Source organism: Cyprinodon variegatus, unplaced genomic scaffold (genome assembly GCF_000732505.1).
Source record: "Cyprinodon variegatus isolate N-32 unplaced genomic scaffold, C_variegatus-1.0 Scaffold139, whole genome shotgun sequence".
In the NCBI taxonomy this organism is placed as follows: domain Eukaryota; kingdom Metazoa; phylum Chordata; class Actinopteri; order Cyprinodontiformes; family Cyprinodontidae; genus Cyprinodon; species Cyprinodon variegatus.
The window spans coordinates 310,521-320,758 of record NW_015150592.1 but is presented as its reverse complement, the minus strand read 5'-3'; positions in this window follow the sequence as shown (position 1 = coordinate 320,758).

The following is a 10,238-nucleotide window of genomic DNA, read 5'->3' as shown; positions in this document are numbered from 1 at the left end:
GCTTGTGGCATTGTTTCTGTGCAGCAATCACAGCCTTATCTTTTGTTTTTCTCCCTTGCTTTTTAGTTTCATTTGCATTCTGGTGATTGTTTAATCCCACAGTTGATGTATTACCTCTTTTTAACTCCCTCAATGCCAAAAACATGTCAGTCTTTACATTACTCTTGCAGCTTCTCTCCAGGTATAGCCATACCGTCTTTGGAGGTTTGCCGACTCTCTTTCATCTCCTGCCTTTCAGTCTTCAGCCTTCTCCCATTGAATCATTTTCCCCTCAACTTTTCAACAGGACTTATTTTCCATCTGCTAAGTCAGCCGAACATGGACTCCTATTCTATGTGTTCTCATGCCCAGGGTTTGGACAGTCATTTATCTATGTCAGTACAACTTCGATAGTGAAACCCTTCTCTTGTCACTTCCCTCGGCAAAGACGTCCTCCTGTTTCATCCCTCGGTAGGCACAAGGAGAGACTAGCAAGGGGGTCTGACAACCCGTCGACCCCTCATCTGTCATCTGCCAGGGGAAAAGCACCCACCTAATTGGGGGGAAAGCGTTTAGGGGTTGGGGGGCTGGTGTGGAGGTTGTTATTCTTGTGTTGGAGGGGTCAGAGGTGAAAAAGGGGAGATCACACCGGTGATTAGCCGTCTTCATGTGCAGGAATGGAGGGAAGCGTGGATGGGGGAGCGTTTGTTGGGCTGTGGATTGCAAAGCAATTAAAAGGAAATGGGCCGAATTTAGCTTTTAAGATTATCAGACCTGGTAATGGTTCTCCATTGGGTCAAGTTGTGTACACTTGTAGACAAACACTTGTGGTAAGAACTGTATAAAGTGAGATGTAGTCAAATTCCTTTTACAGGATATAATCAAACACAGAACATGTAAGAGCTCCAGGGTGCATTGAATGTTTGAAAAATATGATCTTACTCAGTTAACCACAGACTCCAAAGTGATCATACTGTCAGTAATGAGAGCCCATCAGTTTAAAACCTGTAAATGTTGGCAGCTCGATATAAGAAAGGAGTCAGAAAGCGAGGCTGCAGTTTGGGACTCCTGACAGTTTTTGGCCCCAGAAGGAGGCTTTTTCACCAACTGCCTTTCCTGCATTCAACCATCCGTCTAATGATGAACATGACCCATCTTCTCAGGTCTCCCCACCTCTGCCTTCTTACTGAGCCGGTCCACACCTCTTTCGGTGGTTCCCAAGCTATGAAATAAATGGGTGGGTGTGATGAGAGCAACTCTAAAATATAAGCCATGTTTCAACAGACCATTCTCAAGAGAAGTCGGTGAACATGTGCACAATGTCCCATCAACAGCAATGAAATGTTTTAAAGTTGTACAGCATCCTAAGTGGTATTTTCTTAGTCAAAAACAAATAGCTTATGCAAATTGGGAATAAATTCACTTAAACACGTGTTGCAAAAATAGTGCAAATACACCACTTGTATTATTACATCTGTCAGTTAAAAATATGTTATTTATTTTATTTATCCTTTATTTTACCAAGAAAGAAATCCATTAAGATTTGGAAGCTCTTTTACAAGGATGTCCTACACAACAATTATTGATTTTAATCTGGATACAGACCACGTTATAAGGAGGACTCTACTCGAACAGAATGACTAATATCAGTTTCCGAGGTGAAGGTCTGTTTTTGCAACTGCAAAATGACCCAAGAATACCTAAAGAATAAAAATATAGAAAGTATGGTGTGCCAAAGTGTATTGCCTTATGTAAATCTAAGAAAGAGTGAGTGTGCAAACTGTCCCCTGCAGCAATGAACATGTGAATTCACTCTACATAAACTCTGTAAAATGATTTATTTTTCTAGAGAAAGAATCTTTAGTGTTTCCAACTATTTCAATTCTAGCTTTAAACGTTAATCTAAGTTTGATTGCTGTTTTAGGGGTTTTGGATTCTAATATCAAATTATAGATTAGAAAACTATTTAGGGTGAAAACCCTGTGACCAAAGTTGGTCCTTGGGGGCCTCTGTCCTGCAGGTTTTAGAGGTCTCTCTGCTTTAGCACAGCTCATTTTGATTATTGCAGTTCAGCAAAAGGCTTTTAATCAGTTATTAATGAAAATCAGCTGGACTGAAGCAGGGAAACCTGTAAAACAGAGGTCAGGGTTTATCGGACCACGGTCCGGATCCGGACCCACCTGCTGGCTAATCCGGACCCAACCTGATTTAAAACATTTATAAAGTACTGCATGTTGTCCGACAACAGTGTCTAAATTCACTTGCGCCGCTTCTCCTGTTAATATTGTAGAGTGTCCAGCACCTGGCTACATATAATACAAATTGGCCAATTAGCCGTGTCAGTCAGGGTCGCTGCTGCTAGCTACTTTTACACACAGCAGGCAAACCTGAGGCAAGCTGGGCGATGGGAAAGAAGGAGAAGGCAATAAGAAAAAGAGCTGAGAAAGTGTGGACTGCTGGAAGAGGAGCGGTGTACTAGTGAAAGAAAAGTGAAATGGTGTGCTCAAAGATGACCCTGCACATTTTGAGTATGTTTGGCTCAACCTACTGCTGTGAAGCAGGATTCTTCACCGTGAACATAATCAAAAATAAATATCGATCCAGGCTCAAAATGAGTAAGTTGATATATGTTTTAGAATGGCTTTGTCTCCATTCAAACCCATGTTTAAAGCTTTGCAGGGCAGCATAAATCCCACTGTTCTCATTAAGCCATAAAAAAGAAAAAAAATAACAACAAATGGTCGGTTTAGGTGTTTTATAAAATATGTGAATCAGGAAATTGTCTATATACCAAACTGAACGATTGTTGTTCTCAACTTAAAAAAACACTTTATATTATAAAATGGGAAAATTTTCTTTTTTTTTCTTATTTAAAAAGTCAATGTATAACATGGATGCATAAACACCTAATTTTTTTCAGTGTTAAATTCTGTTTAAAGTAACAGATTATAATTAAAAATGTCTCCTGACCTTTACTGGTTGTTGATATTCTTTATTCAGACCCCACTGATTTCTAATTGACGGCAGCCCTCAGGGACTGACTTTGGGCACGCCTGCTAGTAAAACATTCCAATTCAGATATATGCAGTAATATGTTGTTGTTAAGCTTTTTGCAATGTGCTCTTAATGTTCTATGTCAAATGAGCTCTTGATGCTATGACCACACTCCCTTGCATCCAATAATGGTGTATTTGCTATTAGTTTTACTATAATACCAAGATGTCTTTTTGGCTGCACTATTCATCACCAATGTAATATTCTTTACGTTTTTGGCCCAGTTAGGAGTTCAGCCACATGGCTAAAAGCAAAAATATCACATATCATATCTTTAGCCTTCTGCATGTCTAAAGTGTTAGGGTTAAAAGAGGTTATCTAAAACTTACTCCACGTTAAAAAGAATTTCTGATTTATAAAAAAGTTTTAAGGTCTCATGATTATAGAAGGTGCTTTTGCTGAAAGGTGTCAAAGGAAAGCATGTTGCACCATTTATATCTTAAGCCAATATTTCTATATGTTTACCTATTGATATCATAAACCAATGAGGTAGCAAATGTCACATGGTCTAATTAACAATGCTGGAGAAGTGATTGACATCTTGGAATCCTCTGCAATGGCCCTGGTCGAAATGAAATAAATCATGGAAGTTAATACTCCCTTTGCTTTGCTTTGGTCTGAACGAGCACTTCTACATCCAACATCATCTCCCTAGATGCATAATCAGCTGTCAAACCTAACTTATTTACCTAAGGCTTTTGAACCACTTGGGACTGGGTGAAGTGTAATTCAAAGGTACCAAACTACAAAAACTTGCTCCAAGTGATTTTTTTTTTTTCTGAGCGTCTGGATTTCTTCTTTGCCCTGACACTGATTGACATTGCAAGCGTGATGTGTGCATGGTGGACCATGTAGCTATGTGCCTGTTGCCAGGGCTTAAAGCCTTAAATTTGCAACCCCCAGAGCACAAGCATGCATACACATACACACACACACACACACCCTATACCCACATGCACTCGTACACCTGCTTGTCTACTTTTGCGCACACCCACGTGCAGACCAAAGGGAGGGAAAAAAAAAAGAGACCAAAGAAAAAACACAAATGACCTGCACGCGTCATTATGAGAGCGGGCCGGGTGTCTGGCATTTACCTCAAACCATTTCTTTTCCCCGCTGCTCTCTCTGGAGGGCTTTAAGTCCACCGCCCGTTAACGGCTGAAGTGTGGATTTCCTGTCAAGTAAGGGTTAGAGCCCAACAAAAGTCCCCTACTCTAGTACCTAAACAGGATCATTTACAGCTGCCCCACTTAAACACACACACTTCATGTCTTACAATGTCCCAAATGGGATGTATACTAAGTCTGTGGTGCTGAATGTTGTCTTTGTAGTGAGCATATTGAGCCTTTATGGTACTTTAAAACACCAGTATCAATGTAACATCCCTATAATAAAGGTATTGTAAATTTCTGTGGTGCAGTGGACTTTATCCAGTCGTATCCTTAAACCATATCCTGTAAAATGGCTTTATAAGGTCAGCCTCAAATGTTCCATTGGCATATGCCATGAACAGACTCTTGGCACCGATTCTCTTCCCATTTCTGTTTATCATTCGCAGACTGTTCGGCCAGCAGGACAAACATTCCCTGACAAATATCTTTCATCATTGTCAAGATTACCCTTTAATGATAGCCGGCAGTTTTTTTTGTCCTAATGTTTCACCAGTTTTGGTCTGGGTATCATGGTTTTAGATTTTTTTACTTTGATGAGAACTAATATTGAAAACCAGAGCAAAGCCTGGACAGATTTCCTCCACTATCAATCTGATGTCAAAAGAAAACTGTTTTTCAATGACCAGAGTTTTGTTTCTGTTTTATTATTGAAACTCATTTTTCTTACATCCTTCCGAACTTAAGAAGCAGTTGGGCTTGGTTCAATGATATTTACTATAAGGTATTAGAAAGGGCAAAAACCTGCACATGGTTCTCACATTTAACTCTATGAGCTAAATCAAGCCATATGGTTACAAACTGTTTTATGCAAAGATCTGGACAAAATGAAATGGCATTTCTGCAACTTTTAAGGGCTCAAGGAACGTGGTCTCAAATTATACTCACAGTGCCTGAACAAAAGTATTTATATATACATTTTCCGTGTTTTATTGTATTCCACGTTAAACCGACCCAAAGATTTATAAAACTATGAAGTGAAAGAACTTTTTTTTTCCAAATCTTTTCCAAATAAAAATTGATGTCTTTTGTTCTCCTAGTCAAAACTTTGAGGAACCATTTTGTAAAACACATTGAATTGAGTCTGTGTGCAGCAATATTCTTATCCTGCTAGATATTGATCTAAACCATACCATACTAGTGTTTTATGACCAGAAAATAAGGGAGGAAGGAAAGTGGAACACTGCCAAATATTTAGATCAAGTCCATCATCCCTAATATGCAGATTTTTGGCTTCCGGGAGGCAAAAAAGATTCTCACATTATACCTTAACCACCATGTTTCACTTTGAGGGTGATCTGCAGTATAAGCTATGTGGTAACGCATCATTTGCCAGTAGATGAACACATTTGTGACAAAAATATTACTTTCATTGCTTCCTTTGAGCAAAGGATTTCTATTAATACTGTTAAATGGAGGATGCGTTTGAAGGCTGCACAAGTAAAGACAGGTATTTTCAGGTGGTTGATCAGAAAAGCAGATAATATTTCAGTCATTTGCTGCGATAAAAGGCATAAAAGGTCTTTATTTACTACCCTATATAGTTTCTAACCTTTAGCTTTAGTCCTGAAATGGATCACAACCAAAAGAGAAAGCTCTCTGTCAAAAGTAGCTGCTTATAAGTAATTTGGCTGATCTTAGTATGGAGATAAATTGAAGTACTAAATCCTCAGGGGAGGACCTCAGCATAAGGAGTAGAAGAGTAGCATTTAGGGAATTTGATCAGGAAACTTTCCAGGAGAATCCTTTTGATTTTTATTATTATTATGTACCACTGAGAGGAGACCCTGAGGACGACTAAGAGCTTGCTGGAAGGACTGTTCATCAGTTCTGGTCTGGAGTACTTTGAAACATCAGCGAGCATATGTTTTCCCTGGGAAGAGGGATGTCTAGGTTTCCTCCTGGTCTTGAGTCCTGACTTCTTATAAGCTAAAGAAAGGATATTTGTGTTGGAAATTACTGTACGTGGTTAAATACAGATTGCCATGGCTGCAACAGCCTGTAATGGATTTCTTTTTTTTTTTTATGTGACAAAAGCTACATTGGGAAAAATGTGATTCGATTGGTAAAATATTTTCCATCCTATCTGTATCTCAACAAGAAAATAACAAAGATTATATAAATATATTCTTTAATTTACTTGCCTCATTTGTCTTGTTTTAGGGACTATTCCAGCTGCCTTTTAGCTAGAGGTAGAGTCTAGTTTGGATGATGCCCCAAAATATTAAACTAGCTCTACCAAAAATATGGTGGAGGTCCTGCACAGACTCAGCCAGTAGTTTTTGATATAGTTGAATATTTGCTTTCTGTCCAGGTAGGATGTGCTTGAATATTTCTGTTCTGAGAATTCAAAATAATCTTAAATCTGTTGTTAGCGTAGGCGGCAGTTTACGAAATGGCAGTGGGTTTATGTGTCATTAACTTTTTAATTGACACTTGACAACAACATTTTCCATTTCAAGTTTTAAATGTATTTTAACCATCTTTCAAATCCTCAGACTCTCACAAAAGGGAAGAAATGCCACTGAGCTCTATGTGGTGCACCATTTAATGAAGAAAATGCCAAATCTGACATAGGGATGTTTTTTTATTTTATTTTTTTGGATTGCATAGTTTGGTTAACCCCAAATTCTCTCATTGGAAAGCTTTTCCCACATTTTTGTTTGAATGCTCAACCCTTCAGTCTGATTGATTGAATATGGCTTTATCAAAAGCAGAATCACACGGATTTCTATAGGTTTGTTTCAGTTGGCAAGAGTTTAGTGTCAAGCTCTGGTAAAGCCTTCCAATGTGTTCCTGGACCTCTCGCTGAGCTGCTTCTGCTTGTTTTGCCAATCCATTATGTCGGTGCTCTGTCTCTGGCTCTGTTTTATATATTGTGCAACTATCTAATCCTCAGAGGATGTAATCAGCACTTTAGGCCAAGTTCTCTTCTGGTGTACAATGTAAAGAATCCAATCTGTCTTTGCAGCTGGGCAAACGGAAGGCTCCGTGAGGATACACACTGGATGACCTTGTAGAGAAGATCCTGCCTGATGATAATCACTCAAGCATTGATCAAAATAATTATCACAACTTCTTTATTTCTTATCCCACATCTGGTTTATCAATCCCATATCAAGCATCCACTGATATACTGCAATGAAATTCTGTGAAGGTGAATGAACTAAGCTTTAGCAAGCATGCTGCAAAATGACGCACTGTACATTGAAGCGATTTCAGCATCCCGATGATAATCAATTTGATTTGTTTTTCAGGCTTTAAAATAAAATGGTAAAAGTGAATTAAAATGCTATGACACTCTAAAAACTGATGCAACAGGGCACTGCTTTTGAAAGTGCTCAGTCATTCAGTTGCAATGACTAAAAGTAGAATAAGGTAGAAAATTACCTGTTTTTTGGGTTTTTCTAATCCACATATTTAACAGTAACTTTTTCATTTTCTGTTTTCTTCCAACTTTAAATTATGAATAAGTAAATCTTTCCACTAGTACACTGGAATCAAAATACTTCTTAATCTTCTAAATCATATCTTGGCCCCTCTGGACATACTTTATTTTGATCATTTTGGAAAAAATATCTTACTCTTTTTAGACACTTAAGATTTCTCTTGCTTTGTCTGGACTTTGAGTCCATCCTTGATTCTGGATTTGCTTGGAATCATGGATAATGATGCTGGTGTTACATTTGGGGATTGGCAGCCTAGTGGTTGGGGCATAGATCTTGGAATCCTGAGGTTCTGAGTTTGATTCCCACTCCCACAGACTGTCATTCTGGGTCCCTGAACTTAACCCCACATTGCTTCCCAGGCACCGCACAATGGCAGCCCGCTGCTCCCCAAGGAGATGGGTTAAATGCAGAAAGTTCATCTTGTTGCTCTGTACTTGTGACAGTGCATTAACAATAGAAGCTGGAAAAAAAAAACCTTCTGTATAAAATTGGGATCTAACCTCATTGGTTTCTGGCTCGTTGGTTCCTATCATCCGAGGAAAACCGTTAATAATAATAGTAACTAGACACACCTTTGAGGAAAGTGACTTTCTAGTTGTTTCTTAAAAAGGACTGTGCCTAGTTTGTAGTGGAATTCTACTATTTTACTCTCAAGTCAACTATCAGTGTCAAACAGGATGATTTATTGACTATATTAAATTAAAGGTAGGCCCAGGAAATGTATCTCTTCAGATTACCTATGCCATATATCTGATTAGTGTGGCTAAAAGTGGTCAGATATTCAGCGAAAGTTATGTCATAGAGTTATTGATAGGTACAGAAGGCAGGTGCTTTTTCTGCAACTGGCACAAAGGATTAAATATTAGAGATGATGCATGAATGTATTTATAGAGGACACAAGTATTTGCATTCAGAGGGTTGGGTTAATATTTGAACATTAAACCATAAGTTCTGTTTGGCTTTTAACATTGGTTCTGGCTGCTGCTGGTGAAATAATATTTTCTTTTTACATTTTTCACTTCGTTAGCAGTATTTTATGTTTTTAGCCCCACAGCCTGGGTGATTATTCTTGCTGCCCCTCAATCTTACTTCAGTGTATGATCTTCTAATAGCCACTCCCAGCATCTCAGTTTTTGTTTTGAAACATGATGGAAGTCATGTTTCAAAGCTAAATAGGTTTTATTGTTATCTTCCATTTATCTCTTCTTTCTTTCATCTTTTCTCCTTTTTCCTGTTTTTTTTCCTTCCTGTTCTACTTACATTGCAGTGTCCATATGATCTGTAATACTTCCAGCATAATTATAATAAAGCTATTTACATGTATAAATCACTGCTCCACTTGTGAAAGCAAAATCTGTTGGGCCCTTTTTTTGGCATCAATTCAATATTATCTTATTGCCACATTGCCAGACAGGGCACTGTAAAAAAAAATAAATAAATAAACTTTAGCCAATCATTGGCCACCCTTGTGGCCACCCCTACCATTTTTTCCCTCTCATACAGATGATGGCAAGAATAATACTCTCAAGTGGAATATTCAAAACATTTTATTTTTTGTGGTTAATTATGCACATCAATATACTAACATCAAAGATAAGTACAGAATTCATTCTTTTTAGAACTAGATTTTGTGTTTTATGGGGTAAAGACAAATTTGTGTCTCTCCAAGCCATCTACGAGTCTTCAGTGAAATCAAAGATAAATAATTTTAATATAAAAACTTATCAAATAATCCATTTATGTAGATATTAGTGCTTGTAAATATCAATTTTATGCAGAATGTTTATTGATACAAGTAGGTAAGTAATGACAATGATGATTGATTTACGCCCCAGAACTCAAAACTGAGTTTAATCCACTATACCTTTTATCTAGAAATTACAGATGTTTAAATATATGCGTCTATTTGTTAGCAAAGGCTGTAGGAAAGTATAGTTAGCCTTTATTTAGAAAATATGGATGTTTTGCTCGTTAATTTTCCTGTTGGAACATTGTAGATTGACCGAGAGCTTTTGGCGCCTATCTGCTTTCGGCCACCCCTCAGTATACATTGGTTATTGCCTGGCCACCATTATAAAAAATTTCTGGCTACACCTCTGCTTGATAATAACCCCATGTGTTCTTTGTATCTAGGTAGTACTTTATTGTATGTCTCGTACGATATCCGTTGCTTGTGCTTTTCTTTTTACATTTCTTTGCAGGTGATGAAGCAGACTGAAAATGTTTTATCATTATCTCCCTTTTATCTCCTCTGTTTTTCCTTTCCTGTTCTACTTACATTACAGTGTCCATATAACCTGTAAAACTCCCTGGATAATTATAATAAAGCAATTTATATGCATAAAACAAGCGGAACACTACGGCGATAGCCGTACTGCTCCACTTGTGAAAGTAAAATCTGTTGGGCTCTTTTTGGCATCAAGACAATTATTCTTATTGCCACATCAACAGACAAGACACTGTAAAAAAAATACAATAAAATAATAATCATAATGATAATAACCCCATGTGCATTGTCCAAATTTTAAACTTGTGGAGCCAATTCCTTGTTTTAAAATCATTTAAACTATTCTGTGGTTTTGCCATT